Raw genomic sequence first — 15,013 nt, 5'->3', positions numbered from 1 at the left:
TTTCAGTCTTTTTCTCCATATACATATAAACGTAGAGTGTTAATCATTTTTAAATACTGTCCAATCAAACAGCCAAACTTAGTCAGTTAAAGTGTCTGGAATTGGAACCAAAGTGTGGAATTGGGAATTCAGTTCCAAGATGTTAGATGGTTAGTTAAAGACTATGTTTTCTCCTCTGTTTAACAAAGCACCCTGAATAGTCATCAAGGGAAACTTAAACAAGCTAGGGCCCAATCTGGTCCTCACTTTACAGACCACCCATTTCACTCAATTGATCAGTAAATACACCCTGCATCGCCAAGTTCTTATCTACATGCAACTTCTTCCATTTGGTAATTACCTGTCTCGTTTTTGTACTTTCTGTTTCTTCTATCTGTGTCTCTGACTCTCCTTCTCTACATATTTCTTTCTCCTCTTTTATAATTGCCTCTCATTACCTCTCCAGTTTCCAGTTTTTGTGCTTTCTGTTTCTTCTCTGTGTCTCTGTCTCTATTCCTATCTCCCCTCTCTCTCTTTCACACACACACACACACACACACACACACACACACACACACACACACACACATATCCCTTTCACAAATAGCCACAACAGCCTTATTTACTGGGAAAGAGAATGAAGAAGAAAGTATATTTGAACTTTGGCAGTAAGTTTCCCAGGAAGAGTGTAATAAGTAGTGCTTATAAATGAAAGACCAACACAGTGACTTTTCAAAGAGATTTTTTAAATTATCTTATTTTCTTCTTCCTTTTGTTCTCTTAATTCGTCCTGCTGACCCATAAGACAACTGCATTCTATTTTTTATGCCCTCCACCACCATTACCATCTTAATTTATTTTAAACCAGGTACCACTCGGGGATTCAGTCAGAGTGGGTTTCGTTGGCCAGCTTTGGAACTCTCCTTCATGGCATTAAGATATGTATATTTTCACCTGTGGTTTACATTTTTATACTAAGTCATTTGCGGAGCCAGTGTGTTATGCATTTTTCAGTCATTTAAACATAGGGTGGTACGCTATGATTTTGTTCTCTCATTCTCTGTGCACCTTGTCCTCTTCTCTCTGGTGTTTACATTTCTTTCCTGATGGTTTGTATATCTTATCTTCAGTGCCACTTACAGTTTATTTCAGGAAGTTTTTGTAAAGGCCTAACTGTAAAGTCCATAACATTGTAACTATAAGCTACTATAAGCTCAATATGTAGGACATATAAAGAAAATCATACTTTTCAAATATACTGGGAACATTTACAAAAATTAATCCCATACTAGGCCTTAAAGCAAATCTCAACAGATGTCAAAAGAATGGTATTGTATTTTCTGATCACACTAAATTGTTAGAAATCAGTGCCGAAAATGATAACTAAAATAAATTCCATATATCTGGAAAGTTTAAAACATACATCGTTTTTACAGCTTCAAAAAGAAATTAGAATTAACTTAAAAATACTTAGAAGTAATTGATAATTAAAACATAATATATCAAAACTTGTGGGATGCAGCTAAAGCAGAACTTAGAGGAAAAATTTTAAACTTTGTTTTAGGAAAAAAGAAAACTAGTAACAGTGAGGTAAGCATCTCATTTCTATTGAAAAAAACAAGAGGCCAGGTACAGTTGCTAACACTTATAATCTCAACACTTTGGGAGGCCAAGGAGGGAGGATCTGGTTGAGCCCAGGAGTTTGAGACCAGCCTGGTCAACATAGTGAGACCCCATCTCTAAAAAAATAATAATTAGCTAAGCATAGTGGCACTTGCCTGTGATCCCAGATAACTGGGAAGCTAAGGTGGGATAATTCCCTTGAGCCTGGGAGGTCAAAGCTGTAGTGAGCCATGATTGCACCACTGTATTCTCCAGCCTGGGTAACAGAGTGAGAGCCTGTCTCAAATAAACAAACAAAAAATAATAAACACAAAGTAGAGGGGATAATACAAAGAATAAAAATAACTAAAATAGCAACCAACCATACAATAGAGAAGATCAACAAAGCCAAATGTTTGAAAAGACAAATAAAATGGAAAATCTTTGGCAATAGGTGTCAAGAAAAAAGAACAACCTAAAAACAGTATTAAAAATGAGGTATGACTATAGATGCAACAGAGACTAAAGAAATATAAGAATATTAGGAATAGCTTTATGACAAAAGTTTTTAACTTTGGGGATACAGAGAAATTTCAATAGGAAAAAATAATCAAAACTCAATTGGAAAGAAATTAAAAGCTTGAATTAATAACTTAATTTTTTTTTTTTTTTTGAGACCGAGTCTTGCTCTGTCACCCAGGCTGGAGTGCAGTGGCATGATCTCAGCTCACTGCAACTTCCACCTTCTGGCTTCAAGCGATTCTCCTGCCTCAGCCTCCTGAGCAGCTGGGACTACAGGCGCGTGCCACCATGCCCAGCTAATTTTTGTATTGTTTTAGTAGAGACGGGGTTTCACCATATTGGCCAGACTGGTCTGAAACTCCTGACCTCGTGATCTACCCACCTCGGCCTCCCAAAGTGCTGGGATTACAGGCGTGAGCCACCATGCCTGGCCAATAGCTTAAAATTTTACATCAAAGCAACAGACCAAAAATTGCTTTTTAGGCAACTTCTACCAAACATTCAAGAAAAATAATACCAAGGGTAGGCGTGATGGCTCATGCCTGTTATCCCAGTGCTTTGGGAGGCTAAGGCAGGCAGATCACTTGAGCCCAGAAGTTTGAGACCAGTGTGGGTAAAATAGCAAAACTCTCTCTACAAAAAATTTAAAAATTAGCCTGGCATGGTGGCACATGCCTGTAGTCCCAGCTATTCGGGAGGATCATTGAGCCTAGGAGGTTGAGGCTGCAGTCGAGCCACTGCACTCCAGCCTGGACAACAGAGCAAGACCCTATCTCAAAAAAAAAAGAGAAAAAGAATACCAATCTTTAACTAACTCATTCAAAGAACACAAAAGGAAGACACACTTTCCAACTAATTCATAAGGCTAGTATACTTAATACTGAAATAAAACAAGAACAGTTAAAAGTTAAAATCGAAAAATTATAGGCCAGGCTCAGTTATGAACAAAGATTTATAATTCCTTTAGAAAAGCAAAATTAATCTGGTATTTTATAAATCACCAAACTGGATTTATTCTAGGAATGCAAGGTTAGTTCAACATTTGAAAAATCTATCAATGTAATATATCTCATTAACAGGCAAAACCAGAATAATACAATCACTTTGATGGCCACCAAATATCCATTCATGATTTTAAATTAAAACAAGCAAAGAAAAATGAAGTTTTTAACAACTTAGAATAGAAAGGGACTTTCTTATCCTGATAAAGGTTATCCCCAGCAACTTCAGTGACAAAATGTGATTTTTTTTAACCTTCCCAGATTAATCCCAATATAATGTCTCTCAATCCTCATATAATCACTTGGACTAGAATGCAACTGATTTATGTCACTTGATTTATATCATGATTCACATTTTCAGATTGTCCCTGGAAGCAGAAAAAGATTGCTACATGAAGTCTAGTAGCAGACCCTAAAAATGTGGTCTTCCTATTCTTCACTTTTGAAAAATCATCAACACTAACCTTGGTGTTATCCCTCCCCTATTTCTACAGTGAAAACTTAAGTACCCATATATCACAAATGATCATCTTTTCTGTGCCATCACTGTGAGCAGCTGGACTTTCAGATGACTTCAGCAAAATTTGTGATTGGAAATTTTCACGGGTAAATGTCACATGCAATGTTAAAATGTATGCAATTGCCAACTGAGAGTAGGGGGATTGCTAAAGCTAGAGAAGCACTACATCACAGGCACATGGATATTGATAATAAGTGTGAAGTTGGGGCTCTAATTTCTCTTAATTTTCATATCTTGGAAGCCTTTTTTGCTGTTATTATTCATGGCCATGCTGACACCATTTATTGCAAAGGGTCTGACTAACTCAGTTCACTTCTTTAATGCTTTCTATATTTAATGTTTCTGAAGCAGAGAAGATTGGTTTAAGATAATTTTCTGCACTTTGGAATCTATGCAAGATGGTGTTGCTGTATTGTATTTTGCCAGATAGATTTCAGCAGCAGGTATTAAGAATATGTGGCACATTTCACAATGACAGTATTTGTTGAGGTTTTTGGCTGCTGCTGCTGCTGCTATTTTTATTATTATTTTTTTTTCCTTACAAGGAGTCTGAAGTTCAAAAACAGGACAAATCTGAGATAGTTCAGAGGTTCCGTAGTTGCTACAGGTGGTTGAAAGCCTATGGGGAAACTGTTCCTGTCTAATGCAGCCCTCACCTGTCTATCCAGGCCTTGACCTGGAGTAGGGAATAGGTGAAACTTGGAGACCTCCAAAGGTTCTAGTTACTCTGACACTACTAAATGTTGGGCTCCAGACCAGCCTAAATGTGTTTAAATAACATGGAGACTTTGAGGGAAGGAGCAAACTTCCTCTCCCTCTCACTTCCCTTAGTGATTGATGAATGTGCCATTTACATATCTTGTTCCAGAGCCACCTAAAGATTCAGTGTGCTAAGTTCAGGGCTATTCTCTCTTTACCCTACCCCTAAATGTCTGATTCTCATAGTCATAAAAATGTTTACTTGTGTTAACAAAGAAAAATTGGGAATATTGTAATCATTGGATTAACTTCACTAAAGTTCTACAATTATCAAGAGTTAAGTAATATAGGTGATACAGACCTTGTAGATCCATAATAAAGTTTTCCATCCTTAGTCAGACATCTATGGCTGATGGATCAGACCTTCAGCTATATTTTCTCTCTTCACTGATCTGCAAAACAGGCTAGATCACTGCAACTCTCACCACTAAGATTCAACTAAAAGCTCTCTGGACCCCAATACGTATTCTTACTCATAATCATTAAGGCAAAAGCTTCTTTCCTAAAACTGCAACCAAAGAGACTAGTGATGATGGTAGTATCTGTTGTTAATGATGCTAAAACAAGTTATTGTTTGGTTCTCCAATGTAAACTGAATGAGGCCCAGATCGCTCTGCAAAAGGCACCTCCAAAGAGGGCCACAGGCCTTTGGTTACAAGTCACCCATAGGGGTTTTTCTAGCCGTAATCTCTGATCATGACTAGGTTATAAAATCTGTAAAGAAAGAATAAATTTCTGTTGGCCTTCAGGGCGTAGTGCAAGACCCAGCTGTTCAATCAGGTTCTTATTTGATTGAAGTAAATGGGCCAACCTGGCTGGAAAGCATGTTAATATTTTAAATTTCTACATTAACAGCTGTACACATGCCCAGAGGTTGGGTGATGACCACCTCACATAATTGCAAAAAACAAAAGTGATAAGAATAAATAAATCCAAGCAAATTGGATTATCATTTGCAGCAGAACTGCCAGCAAAGGCAAAGGAGAGAATATCACTGATACATGTTCCTACTTCAGCAAGGTATTTGACACCTTCTCTTGTGAACTGCATGAATGGTGTTAATTCAAATTGGCTGGCCTATGTTTTAAACATGAGCTGGAGGAGGACACCCAGCATGGCTAGGCTGGGGCTGAACAATCGACCTTTCTCTCTGAATATTCATCCCCGGTACTGCCCGCTCATATGACTTAAATGTCACTTCACCTTGTGGGTCTTAGTGTCTCCATTTTTGCAAAGAGGATAATGGCAGCACTTTCATTTAACTCAGTGGGCACCCTTTGCCCTTCAAGGAGCCTCACATACTTAACACATGTTCTTTAGTCATACAGTATCCCACTGGTAAGCATTTTATATTTATTTAACATATGAAGAAAGTGAAAAAAGGGAACCTAAGATGACCCTGCAAATTACACTGTTAAGAAAATCATCTGTAGAAGAGAAAATAGATTTTAGAGCCTTCCAAACCACTTTTACATCCACCTTTACTCTGTTCTGTAGTCAAGAAATTCATCGATATCTTGCTTTGCAAATGATCAATAATTCATCATGCGACAGTTGTAAGGATAGAAGGCTTAGGGAAAAGAGGAGACCAGAGTAGTAAAGTAGCTTGTTCAAGCTTGCACAGCAAGCCGATAATAGAGCTAATCATGCTAGCCTTTGAAATGCCGACATGCAGCTTCATTTTTGCCTTTTTGCCAGTCCTTGACCATATTTCTTTTCAGAATCATGTTGCCATATTGGGATATAGTATATCATAACTAGTAACTCCAGTGGATTATGGGAATGCCATGAAGCATCTGTCTTTCACACCAGTCCCTCCCAGGGGCACATTCAAGCAAAGGAAATGGTCTCTAAAATCTTGTCTGATGAAACAGTTCTCCCCAGCCCCCAGCCCAACAGGCCAAGGTCATGACTCTCCCCGTCTCAGGCACTGGCTGCCTGATAATTGTGTGCCTAGTGAAATTTAACACTCAGAGGATCCTTTTTTAAATATTTCCTCCTCTAAATTTAGACAACATTATTTTCATTAACTATCATAAAATGGAATGAATAAGAATAGCCAAGAAAGAAATGCAGACTAAATTTTTTCTTCTTTTGAACTTCATGTATATTTATGTCAGTAAGAAAATAAAATAGTGTGATAAAAGGAAAAAATTGCAACTATCTCTTCAATAGTTTTCTTTACCTACCAGTTTGAACTTTGATTCTTGATTATAGTTAACATATTGCTGTATATAAATAATTGTCCAGTAAATCATAAGTATTAATAAAACCAAATGCAAAGGGCACAATTTAGACAAGTATTGTGTCTCTGATGTAACATTTTCTTGATTTGTCTTTTAGTTTTAAAGCTAGCAATCTATAAAGAAAAATTTCAATTTTAAAAATACTGAAACATAAACATATTTCACATACGAACTAAAATTTTCACTTGCCAACTAAAAATGTTTCATTGTTTTAAATTTTAAACATAAAAATTCTCAGAGTGGTGTTGTGGGATGAACGGAAGTAACTCAAGTTCTAGTTCATCGTCTTTACAAAACTGTGCTGTCATTGTTTATTTTGAATCTAGTATAGAAATGCAGAATATATGTAGTGCTACAGGAGGCTGGAGACACAGTAGCCAAAGCAAGCTCAAATCAGAACAAATGTGTGCAGCTAAGTCCATGTGTGAGAGAGAGCTGGGGCAGACTGTATAAAGCTAGAAATTTTCCAAATCACTTTCCACATAAAATGTTTGTTAAAAGGCAAGCAACAGAATATGCTGATTTGAAGATTACATACATATTATTAAATCAACAGGAATGGCAACAATTAGAATTAAGATCAGCAAAAGATTGCTGTGAGGAAGGACAGTTTTTCAATGATTTTGCTTAGAATTGCTGGTGCATAGTGATGACAGATGGATACACCTTTAGAATTATTATTGTTTTTACATTTTGTACAATTGTACCTGCTTAACTCCTATACCGAGGCAGGTAGCCCAGGCCCTGTCCTTGGTGCCCCACCACTTCCTGCAGACTCAGGCCCTCAAATCTGCGTCTCAGATGGCTTCCTGTGTTTTCTCAACCTCTCTGTGCCTCTTGAGGTCCTAAAAACCTCACTCCTCCCTTTGGAAATTTTTCATGGCTCAAAGATTCTTGGACTTTTTTCCTTTTCTCTGCAGCTGAGGAAATCCCACTGCATTCTAGGCCAGCCCTAGAACCTGGAAACATTTCAGCTCTAAGTCCTCGTTCTCTGGAGTTCCTCCATGCCCTGTCTTCCCCTAGAGAACACACAGCCTGTGCCCTCCCTTCACCCTTGCCCTGGGAGATACTGCTCGGATGTATGCACACGGTGTGCATCCTTCAGCTCGTGCCTTCCTCATTCCACAGGAATCCTTGCCAGGTCAGGGGCAGCAGGGTCCTTCATGCCTCAGGCACCCCCATGAGAAGCCAGACCCTTGGAAACACTTGAGCTTTCTCACTCCTCTCCATAGCTGCCCCAGGCTCCCAGAGTAATAATAGGCATGACCCCAGGGACCTCTCAGAGATCAACCCAGGCAGGCCTGCACCTGGGCTGTGTGGTCTGGCTGACATTAGGATCTTAACAGCAGGGTCAGAGAACAGGGTCATTCTCCCACCATCTCCCAGCTATAAATGAAGCCTGATCTCATCACGAACAAGAGATTGCCTTTCTGCCTAGCAATGAGAATGGCATTTAAAATTCAATATCAGAAAAGATATTGACGAGATTAAAGGCCTAGAGGAATTGATTTATGAGGAAAGACCCAAGGAATTAAATATGTATAGCCTAGTGTAATAGGATATTAGGCTCTGAACACAATTTCATTTCTATGATCCAGCATTCCTGTTATCAGTCATCTGAATGGTGGAGTTCTCTCCAAGAGATGTTTCTCCCCCAGGGGTCACCATGCCTGAGGCAGAGAGGGGGGCACCAGGGTTAATACACTGGCCATAGGCTTGGATACCCTCATACCTTAGTGTAAATTGAGTGCAGTTTCATCCCCAGGTGGAAGCAGATGACATTTTAAACCAGAATAGATCTTGAGTAGTCTTACCAGCCCATGTAACAAGAAAATTCAAGCTAGTTCAATTCCTTTTTCCCAAGGAGAAAAGTGAGCATTGTAGATACCAGGTGGTAAATGATTGTCCTTCCCCGGAGACAGGTTCTCTCCTTTGTCAGAAACCCTGTTAGATGTGTTTGCCTTTAGGCAAAGCCTTGCTCTTAGGTTGTGATCATGTTCACTTGATTTTTTACATCTCAAACTTTCTCTAACAATCAGGCATTAGCTCAGGATTCAGTGTCAGATGGAAAACAAGCATAGGTAGAACCTCATCAGTGGGACCTACGGCTGACATTCCTAAAGAGTTCTGAAGTCGGTGAGAACCAAAACTTGATGGAGCAGTGGACGGTCTGGAGAGTCCTGGGGAGACATGAAGACATAGTAAGCTGTGGGTGGTGGGATGTAACAGGATCCCACCAAGAGAAAGGGGATGAAGGGGTGGATACTTCCATCTACAGTAGGACAGGGATCTGGCAGAGCTGGTCACAGGTGGAGTTCAGATTTCTGGCTGAAATACTGGGAAAAATCAGGTTGGCAACAGGGTACAGAGGCAGGATGGGGCAGGACACTCTCAGGGTATCACCACGTAGAGCAAATTGTAAAAGGACTGCTGGGATGAGATCATCAGACACAGTCACACCCACTATCGCCTTTGGTGAGAATTCCCTTTGGAAACCTCTGGGCCTCATTTCCTTAGGTGATATTCTACTATCCTTAAAGGATTATCCCACTGAGTGGGACGTCTGATTTATAGCAAAGTTATAGAGATGGAACAACAATTATTAAAACTGAACCAAAAGAGTAAAAACACATTGAATTTAAATTGATAACATTCTGTGAGTTCAACTATTTCCAGACTATTATCGTGAATATTCAGTGGCTCATTTCCAATAAGCGGAATAAGTTGTGATTCAAGATGGATCCCCTGAGCTCATTTTCCTGACCCCTAAACTGATCCCCGGAAATCTCCTGGATTCCTATGGAAACCACACCAGTTATAGCCATTATAAGAGTACTTTGTACTGTCCTGACTTAGTTATCATGTACGTACAAGAATCTTTGTGACCCAGCATCTAGAGAAGAGGCTACTTAACTGTTGTTTCCTCTGTGTCCTTCACATTGCCCAGCCCCGTACCATGCACACAGCAGGAGTTCAGTGTTGACTAAAGGAATGAATGGATAAATATTAGCAGATTGTTTTAGAACTAAATGAAGAGCCAAGCACTGGGGAAATCCTGAAACAAGGAGAAGAAGAAATTGTGTGTGTGTGTGTGTGTGTGTGTGTGTCAGTCACTGTCTATATCTACCTTGTGACCTTGTGTTAGTTTACCTGACCCACCACCAACCTAAATTTAGGAAGGGTACTTCCTCTCTCCCACAGAAGTTCCCCTAACCCCACACTATCCTGCCAAAGATTCCTGAATTATCACAATCCTGAGTTTCAGCTTACAACGAGATGTGGCTGATGTGTTTCACATAGGGTATTTGCACTGTCATCTATGACTTTCATGGAACCAACCTTATATAATCTGTTACCTACATAAAAACTTCACCTTGGTAACAAAATTATACAATTTAAGAAAAAAGACAAGGAAGGGATTATTATTCTTAAAGGGACGTCAAATTTACCACACCGCTCACAGAAGTATACACAAAAGCATGTCTCTAACAAGCCTGGAGCCTGGCTCCTACGTGGAAATGATGACTGTTTAGATAGAAGTCGTTGCTAGGAGGATTTTACGTTTGGCATGTGCTGATTTCCATTCCAAATTCACAGCGCAGTGTGATTGCCAGGCTAGAAACCACGGGTTGAGGGAGGAAAATTGAGTAGTGCAAGTGGTGGGTCTCTCCCAGACAGCATGACCTTGGATACCTGACTTAACCTCTGTGTGCCCATGATTCTCCAACCTGTAAAAATGGAAATGTGACCTCACTTATTCTAGGTCTCCAAATAACATTTGTAATGCTCTTTGATGATACCATTAAATCAGTGGCCTGGAAATATCAAGATGTGTCAGGTACAGCATTTATTTACCTGCTTATGGTCTGCCCAAGTGTTTCCACTTGATTGGCATATGGATAATTGTCTAATCGGAACACACTCAATTGAAACCACCAAAGAATGTAATAGTGCATCTGTTTAACACCACACTCTCAAATGTTAAATTAAAATTATGCTGCCATCAGCCAATCCAACCAAGAGACTCTTCTGATTAAGTTCTAGCTGCTTATGAACTTCCATAATTGAGGCACTTTAGTACTTAAAAATTCAAACTAGAAAGAATATTATAGACACTCATACATTTCAAGTGAAAAAGACCTGAAAGGCTGACTTAAATGATCTAGTTGTGAACTACCTCCCTGTTTTTATAGGACCTCTAGTCAAATGAGTGGCAGTTTTGAATCATCGTTGTTTTGAAGATATAAATATTAGATTATGAGTTTATACCTTGAAAACAAAAGAGCGCATTAACTTTGTAGAATGCAGAAAACAGTCTAGGAGTGTTGATGTTATTTTTCTGATAGTGGTGATTTTGTGCTTATTGTGGTGAAACTTGAAGAATAAATTACATAATTATAAATTCATTGATTAGATTTCCTTAGCCTGTTGAGAAATATTTCTTTTCAGATTAAGAAGGATATCTGGAACTGCCAAGTAATGAATCAAAACGTCTTAAATGAAACTGCTCTTTTCCTCAAAAAGTTTTATATATCCCTATGTTTAGAACAATACATTAGTAGTTTATCGTTCCTCAGGTGATTTTGTGGGGGGTTGTTTTTGTTTTGGTGGGTTTTTTTGTTGTTGTTCTTATTGCTGGATCATGGTTTAATCCCATAGAAGTGGGGAAACAAGAGCAAACATTCATTTATCCCTTCATTTATTCATTCAGCACCTATTATATATTCGAGGTAACCTAATCATTGACCTTAATATTGGCGAATGTAGTCTGGTTGGGGAGACAGATATGAAATATGGTATACCGTATTAAGTGCTTTGGGAGCAAGAAGGTAGATGAACTAACTTTGCTTCAGTGATTAGAGAACATTTTTATGGAGGAAGAACCCAAGGCTACCGCATTTCATAGTGTAGGTTCTGCCCTGGACAAGAGCAGCAGGCCAAAGGGGTAAGTGGGAATGAAATCAAGCCTCAAAGCCAGTGCCCAACCATCTGCCTGGTGAGGGATTGTGTCCACCTAGAGAGGATGGGGCTCTTTTCAGTTTTACAAAGGCATCATCTGAGTTGATCTTGGGCCAAAAGCAGCATTTGAGGTGGTGCTTAAAGCATGAGTAGGAATCAGCCAGACAGAATTCTGAGTAGGAAACTTATCATAAGTCATGGAAGCAACTGGCATGTCTGGGGAATGATGAGTTTAGTGGTTTAGATTTTATCTGTAGGGGTTAGAGGATTTACAGTACTTTTAATCACGGGAGCACTTTAATTCATGGGAAGTCAGCTCTCTCAGTAGTGTCGGGTAAACGGCACAGAGAACAGGAAGAACCCAGAGGAGAGGAGATGGTAGCCTTCACTACGACAGCAAGGATGCGATGGAGGAAAGGTCAAGGAACCGGCAAAGAGGTTGTGAGAGTGATGAAAGGGCCAGCGCTGACTTCACGGTTTTAACTCTGGATACCAGGGGAAGAGGTTTAGACTGGTTGGGGTGGGAAGGGTAGGTGCGCTAATGGGCACAGTTGGAAACACAGGAAGTGAAGGGTCTGGTAGGTAGTAAGAAAGAGGCAGAGGCTGTAAAGGCAGTCTTGTAAAGCACCAGCACATGTGATATGTAGTTAAAGTCATGGGTGTGAATAGGATCCCCTGGAGAGAGCATGTAGTGAGAAGAAAAGAACCTGGAATACTAGTTGGCAATTAGCAAGGCACCGGTGACTGTAGTGAGAGCAGTTTGAGTACAGTACTAGGGATTAAAGTCACATTATAGTAGAATGAAGATTAAATAAGCATTTCAGGATACAGTGGTTTTCATCCCCAGTTACACATCAGAATAATTACCTGTGAAGGTGTTTAAAAATGATCAGTGCCTGGGTCCCACCTCTCAATATTCTGGGTTAATTGGTCTTCTGTCAAGCCCAGAAATAAGTATTTTTTTAAAAATCTTCCCAGATAATATTAATGCAGAGTCAGAATTAAAAACCACTGCTCTTCACTGTTTTAAGGATTATAAATAAACCCCCATAGCTAGCAAGCATATAAGATGCTTATAATCACAGGGAATCAAAGAAGTATAAAATTTTTCAAAGATGAAGAATCTTGGTGTTCTATTAAACTGGCAACAATTAGAAAGCTAAACAATGCTTTTAGTGTTATTATTCAGTGGAGTACAGCAGCTCTTACACACCACTGACAGGCAGGTAGACTGGCATGACCATCCCGGAGAGCAGCTTTGCCAAATTCTTTGACCTAAGAGTTCTACCACTGGATACGCATCCCAGGGAAATCCTCCCATAGGGCCATAAGGGAACTTGCACTAGCATGGTCCATTGCAAGCTTGTATACAGCAGGAAGAACTGGGGTAATCTGAATGGCCTTCACTGTGAGAGTGGGTTGGGTAAAATTGGGTGGATGTACCCCATCAGAAGCATGGATTAGATACATAAAATAGTAACGTGTATATACCTGTGTAACAAACCTGCACATTCTGCACATATATCCCAGAACTTAAAGTATAATAAAAATAATAATAAGTCAAGCTCAGTAAAATCTCAAGGGAATTTCAAAGTTTTCTTATGTATAGCACATTTTGGGACTAAAAAGGGAAAATCCATTAGGTTTTTTAATAAATTCATTTATTAAAAAAATAGTGGCCGGGCGCGGTGGCTCAAGCCTGTAATCCCAGCACTTTGGGAGGCCGAGACGGGCGGATCACGAGGTCAGGAGATCGAGACCATCCTGGCTAACACCGTGAAACCCCGTCTCTACTAAAAATACAAAAAACTAGCCGGGCGAGGTGGCGGGCGCCTGTAGTCCCAGCTACTCTGGAGGCTGAGGCAGGAGAATGGCCTAAACCCAGGAGGCGGAGCTTGCAGTGAGCTGAGATCCGGCCACTGCACTCCAGCCCGGGCTACAGAGCAAGACTCCGTCTCAAAAAAAAAAAAAAAAAATAGTAACATGGATGGATCTTGGGAACATAATGCTAATTTAAAATATAGTAAACAATAGGAAACATAATATCACATAAAAATACACACAAAACAATGACAATATATGTTCTGGAAAAACACATTGAAATAAAAATCTAGACACTACATCATTGAAGTGATTGCCTACACATAAGAAGAAAAGGAAGCACTGATGAGAGGGAAGACGTTACATTTAAAAAGTGTGAATCCAAGAATGGATGAGATAAGAGGGAGACTAAAAGAAGAAGAGTGGTCAAGGGAAAGGGGTGTGTGTGTGTGTGTGTGTGTGTGTGTGTGTTTTAGTAGAAGGAAGAGTTGTAAGTGTGTGCATGAAATGAAGACTCCAATGCACTTCTCCCTCTTATTTATTCACAGTATTGGTAATAGCTGAGAGATGTGTCCAAGTAGTATTCCTTTCTTTGTTCTTCCCCAATCTGAAATTCATTTGATTTTTTCTCATTACTAAACCAGTGTTTGTTACAGATATATCAGAAAATTGACAAGCAAAACAGAAAGATCCATGAACCCACCCACCTAGAGACAGCGTCTAGATCCTTTCCTACAAATATGCTGCAAAGTTAAATTTTGTAACCTGAATGTATTTTTTGCTGAGCAGTGCTTTTTGAGCTTCTGTGTATTAGAAGACATTTGTGCAACTTCATTTTAAAGAACTGCATAATGTCTGATAATACAGATACACCATTATTAATGTCCACCTCCCTTCTTCTGGACATCAGTTATATTTGGTTTTGCCACCTCAAGCGCTGCAGTAAGCAAACATAAGCTACCTACCTTTGAAGACAACTTCCTATCTTTCATTTGGCTCATTTTTCAAAAGAGATTTAAGGATTGGATTTGAAATTGTCTCATAAAGTAAAATCCACTCAGCATTATCCAAGTCAGGGCACCAGTTCCCTTTGGAACTGTTCTGGGGCCAGTCAGGAATGTGAATGAAGGAACAGAGCCATTCCCCACTGTCTAGACACAATGTAGGTACTTGTCACTATGCCAAAGTGCAATATAGGCTCCTTGGTTTCTGTACTTTAATCAATGATGCACAATTAAATCCCATACATTGTTAAGTGAGAGAATGTGGAATGTGTACATTACCTCACATGTGATTGATTATTTCATGAGCAGGTGGTAAAATAGGATGCACTGAGCTTTTAGAAAATTGCAAGAAATCACTGTTTATGCTACAGGACCAAAGTAGGTTCTTACAGCAGTTAGCAGAACAAGCAAGCCCAAGGGAAAGCGCGGTGTGTTTTTCTGAGTATTTCCTACCCTGCAAGATTCCCCCAAACCAGTAGTTTTGGAGATTTAATGTAATCCTTCCAGTTGGTAGGTTTAAGCCTGAGAAATCCAGTGCCAGTGTTTCTCCAGGCTTTGATGGTTAGGAACTGGCCAGGCAGCTCTGCAGCCGCTTGTCAA

The 15,013-nt window shown here is 39.5% G+C and overlaps 1 protein-coding gene across 10 annotated transcripts in view; it reads left to right on the top strand.

Annotated features, from left to right (window-relative positions):
• Positions 1–15,013, top strand: part of ENOX1 (ecto-NOX disulfide-thiol exchanger 1) — a 324,009-nt gene that overhangs the window by 241,547 nt on the left and 67,449 nt on the right. The window lies entirely within an intron of this gene.

The sequence above is a fragment of the Macaca mulatta genome, chromosome 17, assembly GCF_049350105.2.
Source record: "Macaca mulatta isolate MMU2019108-1 chromosome 17, T2T-MMU8v2.0, whole genome shotgun sequence".
NCBI classification, from domain to species: Eukaryota; Metazoa; Chordata; class Mammalia; order Primates; family Cercopithecidae; genus Macaca; species Macaca mulatta.
This window is presented reverse-complemented; position numbering and strand designations above follow the sequence as displayed.